This window comes from Ranitomeya variabilis, chromosome 4 (assembly GCF_051348905.1).
Source record: "Ranitomeya variabilis isolate aRanVar5 chromosome 4, aRanVar5.hap1, whole genome shotgun sequence".
Classification (NCBI taxonomy): domain Eukaryota; kingdom Metazoa; phylum Chordata; class Amphibia; order Anura; family Dendrobatidae; genus Ranitomeya; species Ranitomeya variabilis.
Window position 1 is genome coordinate 422,710,018 of NC_135235.1, and position 24,996 is coordinate 422,735,013.

Here is a 24,996-nt window from a genome sequence, read left to right on the forward strand (position 1 = left end):
TGTATATACAGCAAAATAAAGACCCCATAAAAAAATGTACCTCCACCACTTGGGCTATGTTCTCATGTAGCGTTTTTGATGGGTTTTTCAACTTTACCATTGCTTTCAACCAATACAAATGCATTCACTGGGAAATGTCATTGTAACATTTAACAACCTTAGCTGGCCATGTTGTGTGCGACACATCAGACACATCTTGTTTCATTTATGAAGGAGGGACTCTTAAAGTCACAAAGCCTATTTTTTACATGGGCATCAGGTGGCATTAATATTCTTAAAGGGCCATTATTAAAAAGTGGGTCTCCCATACTGTTATTGCCTATGCAGTGAGTGGCTTGACTGCCAAAAATTAAAAAGCACCACAATACCCTTTCACGAGACGTAGAGGAGGGCCTCATGAAAAAATGTTCCGATTACAGAAAGTGGGTCTCCCATAGTGTTTGCCTTTGAATTGAATGCAAGGTCTGCCCTGCCCCAAAGTTACACGCATGCCAATAAGCCTTTGAGCCCATGTACTGGATGGCCACAGGAAAACCTAGTTCGCATTATTCATTTGATACTGCCATATTGTTTGCCTACGCATTGAATGCAAGGCCTGCCCTGCCCCAAAGTTACATGCACCCCAATAAGCCTTTGAAAAGATGCCCTGGATTGCCACCTGAAAGCAAAGTTCACATTATTAGAATTTTTTAAAGTGACATAAAGATTGCCCATGTAGTGAATACAAGGCCTGCCCAAAATTTGCACACACTCCAATCAAGGAAGAAATATGGAGGATGGCCTCCGAAATATATTTTCCCAGTTTAAAGGAGCTGATCTCCTCTACTTTCAATGCCCATACACTAAGTGTATGGGCTGACAAATATTTCTCCCTGGGAGGTATGCATCAACCTACTGTGTAAACATTTTTTATAATGGCATCATAAACACCTTTGACAACAGTAACATGGCTGTTGCAGCATGGAACACGTTCACCATGGTTATCGACTGGTGTAGTGGTGTCTTAACAGACGTGGAGGAAGGCCTCCGAAAAATGTTTTCCCAGTTTAAAGTAGGGGGTCTGCTATATTTGTAATGCCCATACACTAAGTGTATGGGCTGACAAACATTCACGCTGGGGGGGGGGGGACATCAGCATAGTGTGTAAATGTTTTTGGGCACGGGCATCATAAACACCCTTGAAAACAATAATGTGGTTTGAAACACAGTTGCTGCTGTGCTGTGGTTTTTTGCAGAAATATGGCGGATGAGTCATTGGATGAAGTAATCAGGGGCATAAATGAGAACGTACAGGATTATTAACAGCAGGGGGCTATGGGGGGTATGAGATCCAGGATCCAGCCTACAATGATTAGTTGTTTACCCAAGCACAATTACAGAATGTGTTTGATGCCCATCAGACGATCGGGGTAACAGATGCTGAAGCTTGGCATAAAAGATGCCCTTGAGAAATAGGTTGCCAAAGATGCAGGTGTCCGTATAAAGGGTAAAGTGCAAGATGCTGGTGAGATGCTTAATTCTTGAAAGCAGCAGATCAGTGTTGTAGGACAACTAAGCAAAGTGATGGATGCTTGTTTAAAACTAATTTTAAAGTGGAGTGCACCGGCCGTAACTATCAACACACCCGTGGCACAAGGTTCTTACTCTTCACCCATGCATCTTAAGGAACCGTCACACTCAGCAACTTTGCAAAGAGAACGACAACAATCCATGATGTTGCAGCGTCCTGGATAGCGATCTCGTTGTGTTTGACACGCAGCAGCGATCTGGATCCCGCTATGCCATCGCTGGTCGGAGCTAGAAGTCCAGAACTTTATTTCGTCACCAGGTCGGCGTGTATCGTCATGTTTGACATCAAAAGCAACGACGCCAGCAACGAGCATAGGGGGCGTCGCACCATCTCCTTCTAGCCAGTCGGTACACTCCGGCTGTTTGACATGGAGCTAACAACCAGCGAGAATTAGAAGTGAGTCGCCGTTACGTCACTGGATCGCTCCTGCATCGTTCTAGAGTTGCTGTGTTTGATGTCTCTACAGCGACCTAAACACCGACGCTCCAGCGATCTAGTTTAGGTCAGCTCGTTGTCTATATCACCGCAGCATCGCTGAGTGTGACGGTACCTTTACCAAGAATATCCAAATGTCACATCCTAAATTTATTTTTTCTGGTGTTGCAAACACTGATAAAAGAATGCCAATAAAGGTAGTTAACCATGACCCTGGAAAACAACAGATTTCCTATTGACAAGATAGGGACGATGGTGTTATTGATGACAACTTTGAACTTTCCAACATCCAAACCAAGAAGATAAAGATCACAGCTTCAAACAATGTTCAAAAAAGGCAGTGAATGTATTGAAAATCTTTAATTGCTAAATTTACCTCTTACAAAAGTGGTACAGAATGATGCATACACAGCTCCCATGTCTACTCAGCACGAGACATCTTTACTGCACACAAAGGCTCTAACCAACGTGTCATGGACATTTGTCACAAAGGAGGCCAGTTCATTAGTAAGGCCCACTCCAAAAGAGTCTGTCTTTAGCCCTTCAGAAGGCCAAAATATTACCATTTCTAATTTGCATCCAAGAGTCACAGAGGAAGATAGCATGGAGCTTTTCTGTGTATGCGGTGCCTTGAAGCGCAACTGCTTGTTGAGTTCCTGAGTTGCAGAGATTGTGTTTGTAAGAAAGGAAGTGTCATGACTCCCAGGTACTACTACTGTGGTAAGAGCTGCACTCTGCAGCAAGGGAGCTGCATGATGGCAAAACAGGACAGGGCTCTGCAACAAAGCATCAGTCACCATTGCTCAGGGATGTCGATTTTGGAAAAGAGTCCGATCAGTGACCAATGACTCTCTTTGGACAGGTGTCTGCGCTTATATTATGACAAGCTACAGCTCAGATGAGTATATGGCTAGTATACTATATTTTGCATAGATCAGATACCATCGCAAATCATCGAGAGCACACATTGCTGATATGGACAGCCCTATTATGGGTGACTGATATGTTTTTTTGCAGAGCCCTGTCCTGTTTTGCCATCATGCAGTAGAAAAATAAAATAAATGCGTCATTATTGTATCCTTTTTGCCCATATTCTTTATTGATCTATATAAGGACATTTGTCTTTAAAAGGGATATTTTGTATTATTCATGGTGGCTTGACATTTATTATAGACCCTAATATCAAAATGAAAAATATCCCTTGTATAATATTATTATTCTGTTTTTTTTTTTTTTCTATTGTGTTTTTTTTCACACGGGCATAGGATGTTTTGGGACATATTGATTCTAGGGATTTCTAGGGATATTAGGGCGAGCCGCCACTGAGTGGGGGTGCCTACCACTGAAACTTAGGGTGCCAACCTCCACTGCCAGGCAGGTGCCAGATCAGTGGACCTGCAGGGCCTATTAGAATACACTATTGATATCTACAATTCCCTATGGTAATCCTGTTTTTGCTGGTGTTTGTCTCCCATTTTGGAATTTTGTAAACTTTATCCTTTAAAGGTTAACTTTTAGGGATCTTGTTTTTCTTGGGGAGTTTTAGCATTTAGAACAATCACATACCCCACAAGTATTTACAAACTTTTTGATATCTGCAACCATAGAGGGCCACCAAAAACCTCTAGCCACTGCCCCCCAGGAAGCTGCAATCCAAGGGTGTGCACTTAACACAGCATCATGAAACTCCTGCAGGAGTGTGAGACGGAGATGCTCAGGTACAAACAATTTATCGGGGGGGTTATTCCTGGGAGCTCGTGCTTGTACATCCAGAATCTCTCTCTGTAACTCAGATGGGACTTCTGCCACAACCACTTCCAGTTGAAGAATAGAGGAAGGAGGTTCTGAAGGGGAAACAGAAATCAAAACTTCAGAATAAGGCATCCACCTTTACATTTTTATACCCTGGTCGTAACGCAATGGTAAATTGAAAAAAAAGTCCCCACAGAACCTGTCTGGGGGTCAGTCTCAAAGCGGACTCATATAGGCCAAATTTTTATGATCAGTAGTGACCGTAATGGGATGAACGGCCCCATCCAAAAAATGCCTCCATTCTTCGAAGGCCACTTTAACCACCAACAATTCCCTGTTGTTGACGTCATAATTTCTCTCGGCCAAAGATAATTTTTTAGAGAAAAAGGCGCAGGGTTTGAGGTTACTGAAGGTGGGTGGGCCCTGGGATAACACTGCCCCCACCCCCACCTCAGAAGTGTCAACCTCTACAATAAAAGGTCTCAACGGATCGGGTTGTACCAACACAGGAGCTGAAGTAAAACATTTCTTCAACGTCAGGAAGGAATTTTTTGCAACCACGGACCAATTTTTTTACTTCTGCCCCTTTGAGAGTGAGGTCCGTCAAGGGTTTCACCACCTGTGAAGACCCTTTAATGAACTTCCTATAAAAGATAGCGAAGCCCAGGAATCGCTGCAGCCCCTTCAGGTCATGAGGCTGCACCCAATCCGTAATGGCCTGAACCTTCCCAAGTTCCAGCACAAAGAAAGAGCATTTTTCCAGTTTAGCGTATAAGTGGTTCTCTCTGAGTCTCATAAGATCCATACGCAGATGATGTAAATGAGACTGACTGTCCTCTGAGCATATCAAAATGGCATCCAGAAAAATGACTGCGTAATGCCCAATCAAGTCAGAAAAAATAACATTAATAACATTCTGGAAAACAGCAGGGTGTTAGTGAGACCCAATAGGCATTACTAGGTTTTCAAACAGTCCTTCGGTCATCAGGAATGCTGTTTTCCATTCATCCCCCTCCCGGACCCTTATAAGGTTATAAGCCCCCCCATAAATCAAGCTTATAGAACAATTTGGCCCCATGAGTTGGTTGCATAAATCGGGAATCAGAGGGTGTGTAATAATTATAGGGGATAACTCAGGAGACTCTTTGCGTGGAACAAGACAACTACAGGACACAGTTTTATAAGTGGTAAAGTCTATATAATTGGAGCGGCCCCCAAACGCAGGGCAGTGGGGTACTCGGTACCGGGTCTCTCAGTTCTGGGGATGTCACGGTGGCCCGACCCCGGTCCGTGGCCCTGCTAAGGGACGCCCAATTAAAGATGTAGGTGACGGTGTAGGTCGCAGTAAATGACGAGGACACAGGGTTGCAGTCTCTTTACCTCTTTACTGAAGGCTTCGGCATCTGCAATCCAGAGCACTGCTAACAGGGCTGGCTGAGACCGGCCGGTCCGAAGGCACATCCAGAGTTCCCTTTGCAGGTGGAAATCAGTAGCCTACCTACTAGCACCTGGGTGTTGTAGTACTTCCCTGCTGAACACCACGGGATAGTCCTCACAACTGTCGTGTATGTTTCTGTTCTCTCTCTCCGTCCCCCAGATGATATGGATAGGACACACCCGTATGACAGGGTAGGCCTGGAGTTATTTTATAGGGACCCTAGAGACGCCCCTCTCCCACAATTGCCTCCGTTGCCTTCATTAGGTGTAAAAGGTGAGACAGCCAACCTAGAGTTAACTGCCCTGCCGTAGTTCAAAGTAATGCGTAGAGTCTATTACCTCCTCGGCGTTCCGGCCGCCGACTCCTTCTGGATCTATCGCCTTTGTGCTGTGATCTCATTTCTCAATTCTCCACAATATACTTCGCTTCATGTCCTTTCTTAGGATGCCGCCGCAATGAGGTGCAGGCATGGCCCTGTAATGATCTGTCTTGTGCTAGGCCACTGCCAGGATCCCACCCCTGACAGGGACCCCCCTGAGTCTTCCCAAGCAACCTCTTCTCCCACTAGATGTTACCTGGGAAAAACCCAGTCAGCTTCTCCCTAACTTCCTATATAACCCCCAGTTTTACCAGAGTGTGAGAAGTGGCCTAATACATAGAACCTTTTGCTCCCCCTGGTGGCCAGAGTGTGAAGTGTAATGTGTGACTGAGATACCTGGTCAGGTGAACTCCTTTAGTGCCATCAGACGTACCATCACTCCCCTTAGCGGCAGAGCGACAATACTGCAACGACCAGGACTCTGGGGCGCTGCATATTCACACGGTGATTCAAACAGGTGCAGAGAGAAACTCAAGTCCACAACACTTGTTGCAAATATCAAATGCAGCTCAGCAGTCTATAGGAAACTTCAGAGGAAAATGCAATCACGCAGAAAGTCTATGAAGCACAATTATTCTTGAGGATACCTGACACGAATAAGTCCTTGCTTAGTCCAAAACACAGATAGATATGCTTATAAGGCAGTTCAAATAATATCTTAGCTCAACCAGGGAGGTATGGGTAATAGTCTTAGGTTCTTGCAGAGCAGCAACAGCTTACATGTCCAGCAAATGCAGATGTAAGTAAACATGAGCAGCAGATGAAGGAGGATTACTGGAACTGGTGTATGCAGCAGGAACTCAGAGCAGAGTAGCAGGATAACCCCACAGGTTCACAGGAGCAGGTATATAGCCAGGGAGTCACCAGAGGTCAGGAGCTGGATGCAAGGCAGAATACTCTAGCACAGACTGAAGGCTGGGTTGGGGTTTTAAAGCAGGAAGACACAGTGCACATGAGACCAAAGACGCCATATTGGAAAAGTGCAGTGCACAAAAAGGTAATAAAAAATGTTCAGAATCCAGACATTACTCCCTCCTCAGGATGATCCTGGACCTGGTTTCTCAGGGAATCTCTGATGAAAACGAGAAATCCTCTGTTGGGCATTGATGTTCTCCACAGGTTCCCAAGAGTCTTCCTCAGGGGGATATCCCTGCCATCTTATCAGATATTGGAGTCGATTCCTGCGAATCCTGGAATCAACAATTTCCTCCACCACAAATTGTTCTTGCCCATCAATCACCACAGGCTGCGGAGGTGGCACAACACATCCCTGGAAGGTATTAAGAGATACAGGCTTTAGTAAAGATACATGAAAAACTGGGTGTACCTTCATAGTCCTAGGCAGCTTCAGCCGGCAGGCCACAGAGCTCACAATACCGTTGATCTTGAAAGGGCCAATTAATTTCTGTCCAAGTTTTTGAGAAGGAAGTTTAACTTCAGATTTTTAGTTGCTAACCACACGGAATCTCCTACCTTGAACATGGGTGCAGGGTTACGGAATGTATCAGCCGATCTCTTATAACGTTCTTGAGCTGTGGTCAGGGACTCATTCAGAATCTCCAGATTTTGCCTCATCGCAGTCAGCCTTTCCTCCACTGCCGGAACCGGAGAATTAATTGGAGACCTAGGTAAGATACACGGATGATAACCCAGATTGGCAAAGAAAGGTGTAAATTTAGTGGAGGCGCTCTGAGAATTGTTATGTGAAAATTCGGCTAACGGCAGCAACTCCAACCAATCATCCTGGAGATGGCTGACATAGCATCTTAGATATTGTTCCAGCGTCTGGTTGGTACGCTCAGTCTGACCATTTGTCTGGGGATGGTAGGCGGAAGAGAGACAGACATTAATATTGAGTGCAGACCAAAACCCCTTCCAGAATCTTGAAGTGAACTGCACTTCACCGTCAGAGATGATCTCATCCGGAACCCCATGCAACCGAAAGACATTCTGTATAACCAAATACATCACCGTCATAGGCCTCCCTGCACTCCTTCCACAAGTCCTGATCGTGGATAACTCCAATGAAATTGGCATCAGATAGAATGGTCTTGGACGGGGCTCCAGGTACGGAATCCGCAGCATGGATTCGGGATAAAGCATCAGCCTTCCCATTACGAGAACCTGGACAGTATGAGATAACAAAGATAAATTGATTTAAAAATAAGTTCCAACGAGCCTGACGAGGAGAAAGACATCTAGCGGATCTAAGGAACTCTAAATTGCGATGTTCAGTTAGCACTATGATCTGTTGTGCAGCTCCTTGCAGATGATGCCTCCATTCTTTGAAAGCCGCAATAATAGCCAGCAATTCTTTGTCTCCCACGTCGTAATTCTTCTCTGCTGAGGTTAGTCTATGGGAAAAGAAAGCACATGGATGTAGCAGACCCTTCTCTTCAGTTCTTTGGGAGAGAATAGCCCCCAAAGCATTATCAGAAGCGTCCACCTCCACAATGAAAGAAAGTGTTGGATCTGGGTGTATCAACAGCGGTGCTGATGTGAAACAGATCTTAAGCCGATCAAAAGTTTATTGAGCCTGTGATGACCACTTAAAGGGCTTTTCCTTCTTTGTCAAGGAAGTAATGGGATGGAAAATATCAGAAAAATTTCAAATGAAGCATCTGTAGAAATTTGCAAAACCAATATAATGTTGGACCTCCTCTTGGGTACCGGCCAGTCAAGGATAGCCTGAATCTTACCAGATTCCATGTTCAACCCCTAGGGAGAGATGATATAACCTAAGAACTGTATCTCAGAACAATGGAACTCGCATTTCTCCAGCTTAATATACAGCTGGTTCTCTTTCAGACATCTTAAAACAGTTTTGACATGTTCTTCATGTTCCTGTAGAGAGTCAGAAAAGATTAGTATGTCGTCCAAATAGATCACTACAAACTGGTCCAACAAATCTCTGAAAATGTCATTAGCAAGGTGTTGAAACGTTGCAGGGGCGTTACAAAGCCCAAAGGGCATCACAAGAGATTCAAAGTGTCCATACCGGCATCTGAATGCTGTCTTCCACTCATCCCCTGGACGAATACGCACCAAATTATAAGCCCCACGAAGATCCAGTTTAGAGAACACCTTAGCATGGCGGACTCTTTCCAGTAATTTTGGAATCAGATGCAAAGGGTAATGGTTTCATACGGTTACCTTATTGAGTTCCAGATAGTCAACACAGGATCTCAGGGTCCCATCCTTCTTCTTTACAAAAAATATAGGTGCCCCTGATGGTGAGGAAGAAGGACGTATGAAGCATTTGGCCAGATTTTCATCAATATACTCCTTTAAGGCTTGAAGCTCAGGTGCCGCCAAAGGGTATACGTTACCAAAATGAATAGCTGTCCCAGTAAGCAACTCAATGGGACAGTCATAATGCCTGTGTGGAGGAAGCTGATCTGCATTCTTCTTGTCACAGATGTCAGAGAACTCTTTATATGCTGGAAGCAAAGAAAATACCTGTACATGTGGTTCCGCAGCTGTGGACTCAGGGACAGCTTCTGTTAATGCTGAGTTGCTCTTTGTTGGAAAGATAATCTCCTTGGTCTCCCAGTTGATAATTGGGTTCTGAGAATGCAACCAAGGAATGCCTAAAATCACAGGAAAATGAGGAGAAGCAATTAGCAAGAAAGAAAGTTGCTCCTGATGATTAATCTCCAACAAAATTTCAAGGGGTACGGTCTCCTGATCCACAGGCTCAAAGAGCCTCTCCAATTACCATGGAAACAGTGGAAGGCTCTCCTTTAATCTCTAAAGGTGACCCGTCCACTGTTTCCATGGTAATTGGAGAGGCTCTTTGCTGAATTTCAATACCATGTTCCTTGGCAAATACGATATCCATGAAATTGCCACCTGCGCCAGAGTCAATCATAGCTGCACTGGAAATCCACTGTCCTGAACGCAGGATCTTAATAGGGAGAGAACAGTGAGAGTTCTTTTCCGTAAGCTCCTTGGGGGGTGAAGTCATAGAAAGTGAATTAAATACAGAGTTTAAAGGCAGGCTACATTCAGAGATGTCAGATTCATCATCACAGTTGTCATACACCCCTACTGCTGCTAGCACCTTGTTAGGCCATCTAGGACACTTAGGATAATTGATAAAGAAGTGGTCAGACTGGCCGCAGTAGAAACATAGACTTTCACGAAGGCGATGCTCCCGGCGCTCATTGATCTCGCGCCTCTGAATGGAATCAATTTGCATGGCCACCTCCTCCACCTCCCCAGATGTTTTACCTGCAGGCTCTTTGGAAGGAAGGGAAAAGTTTGAAATACGGTTATATGCAGCAAACTTCTCCTGCCTATGCTCAGTAAGGCGAATGTCAATGCGCACACAATGCTGTATAAATGTCTCTACCTCTTGTGGTGACTCAGAGCGAGCTAGTTCATCTTTTACAGTACTAGACAGACCCCATTTAAAAATAGGCAATTGTGCATAACTGTCCCAATTGGTATCTACCGCTAATCTCCTGAATTCAGTAGCATACTCAATAACAGAACATTTTGCCTGGCGTAAAGACAATAAAGCAGATTCAGTGGTTGCACGGCGATTAGGATCATCAAACATTAATGCCATAGCGGCCAAGAAATCATCCAAGTTATTTAACCGTGGGTCACGAGACTCAATCATCAGATTTGCCCAGGCGAGCGCTCGTGCGGTCAGCAACATTATTACACACAATACTTTGGATCTATCATTAGGAAAATAGTCAGCATGCACATCAAAATATAGCATACATTGATACACAAAGCCAAATTTGTCGCGATCACCATTAAATCTGAATGGGGGCAACTTAGGTGGGCTAGCTGGTGGCGGTTGCCCAGAGGGAAAAGTCTATAGCGATATAGCTATTTGCGTGCTTATGTCCTGAAAAGCCCATCCATACTGGGACTCTATGCCAGCAAGTTTGTTTTCCTGGGCTGCCATGCGGGTGCTTAAGTCCTGAAAAGTCTGTCCAAACACTTGTTGATTGTGTTCAAAGCTTCCAAACTTCTTTTGCAGACCTTCCACATCTTTCTGCAGTGATCTAATTATGGAAAACACCTGATCTAGTCTGCTTTCTGCAGTCAATGTTCCAGCAGTCTCCTTTTTTTTAGGCTAGAGTATCCTGTAATAATTTTAGGGGATAACTCAGGAGACTCTTTGCTTGGAACAAGACAACTACAGGACACAGTTTTATAAGTGGTAAAGTCTATATAATCACACGGTGATTCAAACAGGTGCAGAGAGAAACTCAAGTCCACAACACTTGTTGCAAATATGAAATGCAGCTCAGCAGTCTATAGGAAACTTCAGAGGAAAATGAAATCATGCAGAAAGTCTATGAAGCACAATTATTCTTGAGGATACTTGACACAAATAAGTCTTTGCTTAGTCCAAAACACAGATAGATATGCTTATAAGGCAGTTCAAAGAATATCTTAGCTCAACCAGGGAGGTATGGGTAATAGTCTCAGGTTCTTGCAGAGCAGCAACAGCTTACATGTCCAGCAAATGCAGATGGAAGTAGACACGAGCAGCAGATGAAGGAGGATTACTGGAACTGGTGTATGCAGCAGGAACTCAGAGCAGAGTAGCAGGATAACCCCACAGGTTCACAGGAGCAGGTATATAGCCAGGGAGTCACCAGAGGTCAGGAGCTGGATGCAAGGCAGAATACTCTAGCACAGACTGAAGGCTGGGGTTGAGTTTTATAGCAGGAAGACAAAGTGCACATGAGACCAAAGACGCCATCTTGGAAAAGGGCAGTGATGCACAAAAAGGTAATAAAAAATGTTCAGAGTCCTGACAGGGTGAGGGTACATGTTCTTTACAGTAATTTTGTTCAGATCCCAAAAGTAGAGGCACAGTCTCAAACCACCATCCTTTTTCTTTACAAAGAAAAACCCTGCTGCCACAGGTGAGCAAGAAGACTGGATATGCCCCTTGCGGAGGCTCTCTGAGATTTACTCTTTAATGACTTGGTGCTCAGGCTTGGATAAATTAAACAGACGAGCCTTGGGTAATTTGGCTCCTGGAACTAAATCAATGGCACAATCAAAAGGTCGATGTGTTGGAAGTGCCTCACCCTCGCTTTCAGAGAACACGTCTTCAAAATCCTTGAGGTATTCCAGAATACCCTCCAGACCGAAAGATGACACAGATACAGATTTTACCAGGTTGACAAAAGGTCCCAGGTTACAACTTGACCATTATCCTTACATCCCCATTGAGTGAACTCACCCGTCATCCAATCAATGACAGGATTGTGGTGTTGCAGCCAAGGCATCCCCAGTACCAGTCCTGCAGGCAGATTATTCATAACAAAACAACTTAATTTTTCCACGTGAGTGGAACCCTTTTCAGAGAAAAGACATCAGACATGAAAGAAATTCCATCCCGGGTAAGAGGAGATGAATCAACAGCCACAATTTTAACAGAGTCTTTCAGCCTGATTGTCCCTATCTTATTAAGTGTCACACCTTGGGCATTAATCAGATTAATGGAGGAACCACAGTCAACAAAGGTTGTCATCATGACAGGACCACCAGCAAGTTCCAATTCCACCTGGAGCACAATTTTAGCAAGCAAGGAAAAATGTACCTTAGAATCTGGACAACCTCCTCGATTGTTGCCCAGACTCAGTCATTTTCAGATGGTTTCACTAAAGAAGGGCAGGTGGGACAGTCCCTTTTCCAATGTCCAGAGGCTCCACAGTAAAAGCATAATAGGTTGTCTCTATGGTACCTTCTCTCTTTTTCCTTTACCAAGATAGCCCCAATCTCCATGGACTATGGTAGGGGTGTAGTGTCACACAATTTGGAGTGAAAGGGAGTCTCTTGTTGCATCACTCCTCTAGCACAGAGCCTCCGATCCATACAGGCCGCCTGCGTCATGGCAGCGTCCTCCAGGGTATCAGGAGGAGGATGTAATGCCAGAGCAAGATAGTAAACCCAGCACTGAACATAAGTATATATTGCAGCAAGGTTTATTGTAGTATGCACAATAAAACGTTTCTGTCCGTGGTGACCTTCATCACTTACATAATGTTCAATAACAGAAGTAGACCATAGATAAGTAGTGCCATTTGTATAAGGCAAGTGTGGGGCTTCAAGCGCAATGCAGATCGCTATAGGAAAGAGTGAATGGTATTAGTACCTGGAGCAAACGTGCTCCCTGACGCGGAGTCCACCGTTCGTCCCACTGACCGAAACATTTTATTGTTCATACTACAACATAAATCTTGCTGCAATATATACTTAAGTTGAGTGCTGGGTTTACTATCTTGCATCTGTATGGTTTGGGAACCTAACCCTAGCACCTCCCTTTATTTCGCAGTTGTGCTCACGCTGTCTTTTCTATACGTAATGCCAGAGCATCCTAGACAGTCAGACAGGCCTCCGCAGAACAACCCCCTTAGGGTGGCATGATTTCAAGATACTTCGGCTGCCCAATGCCTAAAATTGGTGCAGAACCATTCAGTGGAGTGTCTCCCCTGTGCCACACTCATCACCATATACTCTGCCAGACGCACTCTATCAGGCTCATCATAAATGTGCCCCAGAGCCTCAAAGAACAGGTTCACAGACATACGTTCATGAGCAGAGGAAGAGAGAGAAAGCCCATGCCTGTGGAGCCCCCTTAACAAGGAGATTTCAACCCCCACCCTCTGCCTTTTATTTACAGAGGCCCGGGGATGCAATTCAAAGAACAACTTGCATCCCTCCTTGAAGACCCTAAACAATTTATTATCTCCGGAAAAACTGTTGGGTAACTTTACCAGTGGCTTGTGGTCTGCTACAGATACATCAGTTGGCCCCCGTCCCAGAACCCCGATGGAGCAGACTGTAGAGCTCTTGCCACATGTCTCTGCACCTGTTGGTGTGAGTGAACCAAGACCTGCTGCTTCATGGATAGCTTCTGCATAAGCTGGGAGAGCTCATTAACCTGCCCCATGAGAGCCTGTACCTGATCCATAATATACTAACACCCCACCACCAGGGAAAGACTGTAAGGTCAGCTATAATGTCACGACTCCCGAGTATTACTACTGCAGGAAGAGCTGCATGCCGCAGCAAGGGAGCAGAGAGCAGAGTGGTGGGGAACTCACCGGGTAGCAAACAGGACCTGAAACATGTGACAGGGAAGGTGGTGGTCGAGGGTGGCGCCAGACGCCGGGGTGCAGAGGAGACAATATACACTGGAGAGTAGTGTTGAGCATTCCGATACCGCAAGTATCGGGTATCGGCCGATATTTGCTGTATCGGAATTCCGATACCGAGATCCGATACTTTTGTGGTATCGGGTATCGGTATCGAAACAACATTAATGTGTAAAAGAAAGAATTAAAATAAAAAAATTGCTATACTCACCTCTCCGACGCAGCCTGGACCTCACCGAGGGAACCGGCAGCGTTCTTTGCTTAAAATGCGCACGTTTCCTTCCTTCCGTGACGTCACGGCTTCTGATTGGTCGCGTGCCGCCCATGTGGCCGCGACGCGACCAATCACAGCAAGCCGTGACGTAATTTTAAGGTCCTTCTAGGCATTCAGTATTTTAAAATTACGTTCCGGCTTTGTGATTGGTCGCGTCACGGTCACATGGGCGACGCGACCAATCACAAGCCGTGACGGCACGGGAGGCAGGAGACGCGCGCATTTTAAAATGCGCGCGTCTCCTGCCTCCCGTGACGTCACGGCTTGTGATTGGTCGCGTCGCCCATGTGACCGCGACGCGACCAATCACAAAGCCGGAACGTAATTTTAAAATACTGAATGCCTAGAAGGACCTGAAAATTACGTCACGGCTTGCTGTGATTGGTCGCGTCGCGGCCACATGGGCGGCACGCGACCAATCAGAAGCTGTGACGTCACGGAAGGAAGGAAAAGCGCGCATTTTAAGCAAAGAACGCTGCCGGTTCCCTCGGTGAGGTCCAGGCTGCGTCGGAGAGGTGAGTATAGCAATATTTTTTATTTTAATTCTTTATTTTACACATTAATATGGTTCCCAGGGCCTGAAGGAGAGTTTCCTCTCCTTCAGACCCTGGGAACCATCAGGGATACCGTCCGATACTTGAGTCCCATTGACTTGTATTGGTATCGGGTATCGGTATCGGCCGATACTTTCCGATACCGATACTTTCAAGTATCGGACGGTATCGCTCAACACTACTGGAGAGTAGTTAAACGTGCCAAGATCAAAACCAAGAGATAAAGAGGTAAGCAAGGGATGAGACGGAAGGATAGTCAGAAAAGGAAGCCAAAGGTCTGAAAGCCAGCAGAACAAAGAAGCTATTGCAAACTGAGCACACTTTCAAGGGGTCAGACAAACAGACTAAACAAAATAATAGCTGACAGGGAATCCTATTCTGAAGTGATTACAAATACCCCTCCCAGATCCAAAGAGAGGCCAGCAATATTAACCCTGATAGAGCAGGTCATGAACCATATCCTATACCATGACAGGAAGATGCAGTTGGTGTCTACAAAAAATACAACAACAGATACCTAGATGGACAACCAATGAAATGCAATATTCCTTTGAATGGTAGTGTGATAATCTTAAAAGTATGGGCTGTTCTGATGTTAAGTGACACCCCATCAAAAAAGGAAGGTTAATCTAGTAGAAACACAACCTCCTCCTCCTTAAAATCCTACAGCTGAAGACAGCTGAAGTTGATATTGATACTATCTAAAAAGCACTCTTTAAATCCTCAGGGTAATCATCATTCATCCAACCACCTGCATTTCAGATTAAGCTCTGATGACACCAACACAACTTGGAGACTGTAATAAGAGAGATTCACGATTCACATATGGGCCCAGAGACAACTTTAAATAAAAAAATAAATCAGTTTTCTATTTGGTTTTAGTTTAGCGCTGATGATCAACAGCAGGTAGTTTATGTTTGAAGTAGTTTGCCATCAGACATTGGACAATTTATCCTGTTCAGAGCATTGTAGTACAGTTCACCTTCTTTGTGGGCCAGTTGCGTTATTGCATCATGAATTTCCATTTTCCCCTTGCTCTAGCATTGTGATACAGCACGATTATGGTTCAACAGTTCTGTAAAGGGAGGCTAAATTAATGTTGGATAACTTGTTTACATTTCTTCAATAATCTGTTTCAACTTAACCCCTTCACCCCCAAGGGTGGTTTGCACGTTAATGACCGGGCCAATTTTTACAATTCTGACCACTGTCCCTTTATGAGGCTATAACTCTGGAACGCTTTGACGGATCTTGGCGATTCTGACATTGTTTTCTCGTGACATATTGTACTTCATGTTAAAGGTAAAATTTATTCGATATAACTTGCGTTTATTTGTGAAAAAAATGGAAATTTGGCGAAAATTTTGAAAATTTTGCAATTTTCCAACTTTGAATTTTTGTGCCCTTAAATCACAGACATATGTCACGCAAAATACTTAATAAGTAACATTTCCCACATGTCTACTTTACATCAGTACAATTTTGGAACCAAAATTTTTTTTTGTGACGGAGTTATAAGGGTTAAAAGTTGACCAGCAATTTCTCATTTTTACAACACCATTTTTTTTTAGGGACCACATCTCATTTGAAGTCATTTTGAGGGGTCTATATGATAGAAAATACTCAAGTGTGACACCATTCTAAAAACTGCACCCCTCAAGGTGCTCAAAACCACATTCAAGAAGTTTATTAACCCTTCAGGTGTTTCACAGGAATTTTTGGAATGTTTAAATAAAAATGAACATTTAACTTTTTTTCACACAAAATTTATTTCAGCTCCAATTTGTTTTATTTTACCAAGGGTAACAGGAGAAAATGGACCCCCAAAGTTGTTGTACAATTTGTCCTGAGTACGATGATACCCCATATGTGGGTGTAAACCATTGTTTAGGCGCATGGCAGAGCTTGGAAGGGAAGGAGCGCCATTTGACTTTTCAATGCAAAATTGACTGGAATTGAGATGGGACGCCATGTTGCGTTTGGAGAGCCCCTGATGTGCCTAAACATTGAAACTCCCTACAAGTGACACCATTTTGGAAAGTAGACCCCCTAAGGAACTTATCTAGATGTGTGGTGAGCACTTTGACCCACCAAGTGCTTCACAGAAGTTTATAATGCAGAGCCGTAAAAATAAAAAATCATATTTTTTCACAAAAATGATCTTTTCGCCCCCAATTTTTTATTTTCCCAAGGGTAAGAGAAGAAATTGGACCCCAAAAAATGTTGTGCAATTTGTCCTGAGTACGCTGATACCCCATATGTGGGTGTAAACCATTGTTTGGGCGCATGGCAGAGCTTGGAAGGGAAGGAGCGCCATTTGACTTTTCAATGCAAAATTGACTGGAATTGAGATGGGACGCCATGTTGCGTTTGGAGAGCCCCTGATGTGCCTAAACATTGAAACTCCCTACAAGTGACACCATTTTGGAAAGTAGACCCCCTAAGGAACTTATCTAGATGTGTGGTGAGCACTTTGACCCACCAAGTGCTTCACAGAAGTTTATAATGCAGAGCCGTAAAAATAAAAAATCATATTTTTTCACAAAAATGATCTTTTTGCCCCCAATTTTTTATTTTCCCAAGGGTAAGAGAAGAAATTGGACCCCAAAAAATGTTGTGCAATTTGTCCTGAGTACGCTGATACCCCATATGTGGGTGTAAACCATTGTTTGGGCGCATGGCAGAGCTTGGAAGGGAAGGAGCGCCATTTGACTTTTCAATGCAAAATTGACTGGAATTGAGATGGGACGCCATGTTGCGTTTGGAGAGCCCCTGATGTGCCTAAACATTGAAACTCCCTACAAGTGACACCATTTTGGAAAGTAGACCCCCTAAGGAACTTATCTAGATGTGTGGTGAGCACTTTGACCCACCAAGTGCTTCACAGAAGTTTATAATGCAGAGCCGTAAAAATAAAAAATCATATTTTTTCACAAAAATGATCTTTTTGCCCCCAATTTTTTATTTTCCCAAGGGTAAGAGAAGAAATTGGACCCCAAAAAATGTTGTGCAATTTGTCCTGAGTACGCTGATACCCCATATGTGGGTGTAAACCATTGTTTGGGCGCATGGCAGAGCTTGGAAGGGAAGGAGCGCCATTTGACTTTTCAATGCAAAATTGACTGGAATTGAGATGGGACGCCATGTTGCGTTTGGAGAGCCCCTGATGTGCCTAAACATTGAAACTCCCTACAAGTGACACCATTTTGGAAAGTAGACCCCCTAAGGAACTTATCTAGATGTGTGGTGAGCACTTTGACCCACCAAGTGCTTCACAGAAGTTTATAATGCAGAGCCGTAAAAATAAAAAATCATATTTTTTCACAAAAATGATCTTTTTGCCCCCAATTTTTTATTTTCCCAAGGGTAAGAGAAGAAATTGGACCCCAAAAAATGTTGTGCAATTTGTCCTGAGTACGCTGATACCCCATATGTGGGTGTAAACCATTGTTTGGGCGCATGGCAGAGCTTGGAAGGGAAGGAGCGCCATTTGACTTTTCAATGCAAAATTGACTGGAATTGAGATGGGACGCCATGTTGCGTTTGGAGAGCCCCTGATGTGCCTAAACATTGAAACTCCCTACAAGTGACACCATTTTGGAAAGTAGACCCCCTAAGGAACTTATCTAGATGTGTGGTGAGCACTTTGACCCACCAAGTGCTTCACAGAAGTTTATAATGCAGAGCCGTAAAAATAAAAAATCATATTTTTTCACAAAAATGATCTTTTTGCCCCCAATTTTTTATTTTCCCAAGGGTAAGAGAAGAAATTGGACCCCAAAAAATGTTGTGCAATTTGTCCTGAGTACGCTGATACCCCATATGTGGGTGTAAACCATTGTTTGGGCGCATGGCAGAGCTTGGAAGGGAAGGAGCGCCATTTGACTTTTCAATGCAAAATTGACTGGAATTGAGATGGGACGCCATGTTGCGTTTGGAGAGCCCCTGATGTGCCTAAACATTGAAACTCCCTACAAGTGACACCATTTTGGAAAGTAGACCCCCTAAGGAACTTATCTAGATGTGTGGTGAGCACTTTGACCCACCAAGTGCTTCACAGAAGTTTATAATGCAGAGCCGTAAAAATAAAAAATCATATTTTTTCACAAAAATGATCTTTTTGCCCCCAATTTTTTATTTTCCCAAGGGTAAGAGAAGAAATTGGACCCCAAGAAATGTTGTGCAATTTGTCCTGAGTACGCTGATACCCCATATGTGGGTGTAAACCATTGTTTGGGCGCATGGCAGAGCTTGGAAGGGAAGGAGCGCCATTTGACTTTTCAATGCAAAATTGACTGGAATTGAGATGGGACGCCATGTTGCGTTTGGAGAGCCCCTGATGTGCCTAAACATTGAAACTCCCTACAAGTGACACCATTTTGGAAAGTAGACCCCCTAAGGAACTTATCTAGATGTGTTTTGAGAGCTTTGAACCCCCAAGTGTTTCACTACAGATTATAACGCAGAGCCGTGAAAATAATTTTTTTTTTTTTCTCAAAAATGATTTTTTAGCCCCCAGCTTTGTATTTTTACAAGGGTAACAGAATAAATTGGACCCCAAAATTTGTTTTCCAATTTGTCCTGAGTACGCTGATACCCCATATGTGGGGGGGAACCACTGTTTGGGCGCATGACAGAGCTCGGAAGGGAAGGAGCGCCATTTGGAATGCAGACTTAAATGGATTGGTCAGCAGTCGTCACGTTGCATTTGCAGAGCCCCTGATGTACCCAAACAGTACAAACCCCCCACAAGTGACCCCATATTGGAAACTAGACCTCCCAAGGAACTTATCTAGATGTGTTTTGAGAACTTTGAACCCTCAAGTGTTTCACTAAAGTTTATAGCGCAAAGCCGTGAAAATAAAAATTCTTTTTTTTTTTTCACAAAAATGATTTTTTAGCCCCCAGTTTTGTATTTTCACAAGGGTAACAGGATAAATTAGACCCCAAAAGTTGTTGTCCAATTTGTCCTGAGTACGCTGATACCCCATATGTCGGGGGGAACCACTGTTTGGGCGCATGACAGAGCTCGGAAGGGAAGGAGCGCCATTTGGAATGCAGCCTTAAATGGATTGGTCTGCAGGCGTCACGTTGCATTTGCAGAGCCCCTGATGTACCCAAACAGTACAAACCCCCCACAAGTGACCCCATATTGGAAACTAGACCTCCCAAGGAACTTATCTAGATGTGTTGTGAGAACTTTGAACCCCCAAGTGTTTCACTACAGTTTATAATGCAGAGCCGTGAAAATAAAACATCTTTTTTTTCCCACAAAAATGATTTTTAGCCCCCCAAATTTTTATTTTCCTAAGGATAACAAGAGAACTTGGACCCCAGAAGTTGTTGTTCAATTTGTCCCGAGTACGCTGATAACACATATGTTGGGGTAAACCCCTTTTTGGGCGCACGGGAGAGCTCGGAAGGGAAGGAGCACTGTTTTACTTTTTCAACGCAGAATTGGCTGGAATTGAGATTGGACGCCATGTCGCGCTTGGAGAGCCCCTGATGTGCCTGGACAGTGGAAACCCCCCAATTCTACCTGAAACCCTAACCCAAACACACCCCTAACCCTAATCCCAACGGTAACCCTAACCACACCCCTAGCCCTGACACACCCATAATTCTAATCCCAACCCTAATCCAAACGTAAATGTAATCCAAACCCTAACCCTAACTTTAGCCCCAACCCTAACTTTAGCCCCAACCCTAACTTTACCTCCAACCCTAGCCCTAACCCTAACCCTACCCCTAACCCTAAACGTGACTGAAATACGTGGCACTGAAATACGTGGCACTGAAATACGTGGCACTGAAATACGTGGCACTGAAATACGTGTCACTGAACTACGTGATACGTGGCACTTAAATACGTGGCACTGAAACACGTGGCACTGAAATACGTGGCACTGAAATACGTGGCACTGAAATACGTGGCACTGAAATACGTGATACGTGGCACTTAAATACGTGGCACTGAAACACGTGGCACTGAAATACGTGGCACTGAAATACGTGGCACTGAAATAAGTGGCACTGAAATACGTGGCACTGAAATACGTGGCACTGAAATACGTGGCACTGAAATACGTGATACGTGGCACTTAAATACGTGGCACTGAAACACGTGGCACTGAAATACGTGGCACTGAAATACGTGGCACTGAAATACGTGGCACTGAAATACGTGGCACTGAAATACGTGGCACTGAAATACGTGGCACTGAAATACGTGATACGTGGCACTTAAATACGTGGCACTGAAACACGTGGCACTGAAATACGTGGCACTGAAATACGTGGCACTGAAATACGTGATACGTGGCACTGAAATACATGGCACTGAAATACGTGGCACTGAAATACGTGGCACTGAAATACGTGGCACTATGACTGTCAGAAAATGTTCATTAAACGGTTAGGGGTGAGGTTAGGGGTAGAGTTAGGGTTAGGGTTTGGATCTCTATCACCTTGATGGTGGTGGGTGGCTTTTCAGTGTGTTTTCTGTTTTTTTCGATAAAAATGCATGCGTTTTTAACGCAAACAAACGCATGTGCTTAAAAACGCAAGAAAATACTGCAGGTTGTATTTCTGAAAATGAACGCATGCAGAAAAAAACCGCATGCGTTTGAAAACGCGACCAAACGCGTACAAAAAAACCGCATTCGTTTTTTTGTGCAAAAAACGCTGCAGACAAAAACGCAAGTGTGAAACCAGCGACGCTTTTTATAGCAAAAAAGTTTTTGCGTCTCCACATTTTGAGACCTATAATTTTTCCACATTTGCTCCACAGAGTCATGTGAGGTCTTGTTTTTTGCGGGACGAGTTGACGTTTTTATTGGTAAAATTTTTGGACACGTGACCGTTTTTGATCGCTTTTTATTCCGATTTTTGTGAGGCAGAATGACCAAAAACCTGCTATTCATGAATTTCTTTTGGGAGAGGCGTTTATACCGTTCCGGGTTTGGTAAAATTGATAAAGCAGTTTTATTCGTCGGGTCAGTATGATTACAGCGATATCTCATTTATATCATTATTTTTATGTTTTGGCGCTTTTATACGATAAAAACTATTTTATAGAAAAAATAATTATTTTGGTATCGCTTTATTCTCAGGACTATAACTTTTTTATTTTTTTGCTGATGATGCTGTATGGTGGCTTGTTTTTTGCGGGACAAGATGACGTTTTCAGCGGTACCATGGATATTTATATCAGTCTTTTTGATCGCGTGTTATTCCACTTTTTGTTCGGCGGTATGGTAATAAAGCGTTGTTTTTTGCCTCGTTTTTTTTTTTTTTTTCTTACGGTGTTTACTGAAGGGGTTAACTAGTGTGGCAGTTTTATAGGTTGGGTCGTTACGGACGTGGCGATACTAAATATGTGTACTTTTATTGTTTTTTTTTTTTAATTTAGATAAAGAAATGTATTTATGGGAATAATATTTTTTTTTTTTTTTTCATTATTTTGGAATATTTTTTTTTATTTTTTTTTACACATTTGGAAATTTTTTTTTTTACTTTTTTACTTTGCCCCAGGGGGGGACAATACAGATCGGTGATCTGTCAGTTTGCATAGCACTCTGACAGATCACCGATCTGCGAGAAGTGCAGGCTGCTTCACAGTGCCTGCTCTGAGCAGGCGTCTGTGAAGCCACCTCCCTCCCTGCAGGACCCGGATCCACGGCCATCTTGGATCCGGGTCTGGAGCAGGCAGGGAGGGAGGTAAGACCCTCGCAGCAACGCGATCACATCGCGTTGCTGCGGGGGGCTCAGGGAAGCCCGCAGGGAGCCCCCTCCCTGCGCGATGCTTCCCTGCATCGCCGGCACATCGCGATCATGTTTGATCGCGGTGTGCCGGGGGTTAATGTGCCGGGGGCGGTCCGTGACCGCTCCTGGCACATAGTGCCGGATGTCAGCTGCGATATGCAGCCGACACCCGGCCGCGATCGGCCGCGCTCCCCCCGTGAGCGCGGCCGATCGGCTATGACGTACTATCCCGTCGGCGGTCATACGGGCCCACCCCACCTCGACGGGATAGTACGTCAAATGTCGGGAAGGGGTTAAAAGATAAGCTTTGTTTTTTTGTAGTTTTAATATCTGGATTCCTACAAATGGACCTGAAGACCTTCATATTCCTTTAAATGGGGGGTGAATTAATACCATATATACTCGTGTATAAGCTGAGTTTTTCAGCACATTTTTTGTGCTGAAAACACCCCTCCTCAGCTTATACATGAGTCACGGTACAGAAAGCCGGCAGGGGAGGGGGGCAGAGCAACGGGTGCCAGGAGCCGGTGCACACATGATACTCACCTACCGGCGTGCTCTCGGTGCTGGCACTGCATCTCATTCCGGCCGCTAGTGCCTGTCTGCAGCTCTTCCTTTGCTCAGCGGTCACGTGGTACCGCTCATTAAGGTGATGAATATGGACACGTCTCCACTCCCATAGGGGTGGAGTGCATATTCATCACCTTAATGAGCGGTAGCACATGATGGCCAAGCACAGGAAGAGCTGCAGACAGGCGCCAGCAGCCAGAGCAAGATGCAGTGCCAGCACCTAGGGTGAGCAGGTAAGTGAGTTTATTTTTTTTTCAATAGGAAACATGCACTCAAGGATAGGGAATAAGGAGGCATGCATACAGGGACAGAAAAGGGGAGGCATTTATACAAGGACAGGGAAGGGGAGGCATGCATACAATGACAGGGACAGGGGAGGCATGCAGACAGAGACAGGGATGGGGAGATATTCATACCAGGAAAGGAAAGGGGGAGCCATGCATAGCAGGACAGGGATGAGGGGACAATGCATACTCAGCTTATACTTGAGTCAATAAGCTTATCCAGTTTTCTGTGGCAAAAATAGATGCCTCGGCTTATAATCGGGTCGGCTTATACTCAAGTATATACGGTAAGTGTCCACCGACTGTGTTTTAGACAAATACATTTTTAATGCCTAATTAATGTTTCACAGTACAAATGTACCCAGAACTGTTAAATTGTAGGCAATAGTTATTGCCCTGTGACTGAAGCATTTTGTGATATTTGTGATCTCAAAACAGAGAAATGCTGAAGGCAAATAGATCATGGTAATGGTGATCTAAATACAGTGATGAGTACATAATAATGCTGGGAGGACACAGATTGTGGTTTTCTATCAACTTCAGCTAATTTTAAATTTTTTATGTAATTTTTTAAACTGTAAAGCGCTGCGGAATATGTTGGAGCTATATAAATAAAGATTATTATTATTATTATTATTATTATGTAATACTGGTAATTAAAATAAAGTTACTTTAGTGTTGGCAGGGCGCAGTTCCATGCCACAACTTATCTATTTGCTCTTCCTGTTCAACCCTATAATTTTTAATAAATTGATTTCTACTCCTCATTGGGTGGGGGGTGGACACAAGAAGTGATAGGTGAACTATGCTGAGACCATGAACACCCCTTTGCAAACAATATCGTGGCTGTTTCATTACGGTACACATTTACCCTGATGTTATAGTGTTGGTTTCACAAGAGACATGGAGGATGTGTGGTATCCCACAAAGTGGCCAATTCTATGGGATGCTGGATATATTGTGTGTTTTCATACAAATGCTGTGTATTTATATGTTGACTCGGCATTTTAAATACTTTGTGAGACCTGCTGACAGGCAAGACAAAAAGGGTTAATCTTCTACTCCCAGCCTTGATCAGGTGACCCAGGTCTGTTTTATTCTGCATAAGGTTTCAGGGCTCCTTAGAATTGTTTTGGTTGTGTTTTAGCCTACTTCTTCACACAATTTTTCATCCCCAAAAATATAAAGAAAACAGCCAAGATATTTGAAAGTGGGCTATCTCCATCAGACGCCTCATCTATCTTTGGGCAAACAATTGTGGCATTTGAGTCCTCCATTTAACTGTTTTCCGGTGTCTTACCATAATTATTGACACCAGTTTCCTTCAAAAAAAATATTTTTCCGACAAGACAGATATTTTAAACTGTGGTTTACGTGCACACATATCATGCGGCCATTTGTAGTGAACAAGGAAAATATTGTAGTCCATTTAAAATGGCCAAGGCACGTGGCAATGGATGGGGAAGTGGACGTGATCATGATGGTGCATGCTGAGGCCGTAGGAAAGCTGAAATTGGGCCATAACAACCACCCACATCTTCTCGCTCCTCCTTCCTATCCCAATTACTAGACGACCACAGCAGCACACTACTGTTGAAGCCTGAGCAGTGTCAAAAGGTTGTTGGTTTGATAGCGGATAATACTTCCAGTCACTTTGCCACTACAACCAGAACCCTGTCTTCCACACTGTCAAGTCTGACTAGCCATGAGTCTGGATTCAATATTCCTCACCCTTTAGCCTCCTTCCTCCCACCATGCCGAGTGCCCGGAAACAACTGATCCGACACTTGGACACTCTGAAGAGATGTTTACTTTTCCATTTATAGATTTGGCCCTCT

At 44.0% G+C, this 24,996-nt stretch overlaps 1 pseudogene; it reads left to right on the forward strand.

Moving 5' to 3' along the window:
• The first annotated feature begins 776 nt into the window (after nucleotides 1-776).
• On the forward strand, nucleotides 777-15,381 carry LOC143767904 (polymerase delta-interacting protein 3-like; annotated as a pseudogene).
• The last annotated feature ends 9,615 nt before the right edge of the window (nucleotides 15,382-24,996 follow it).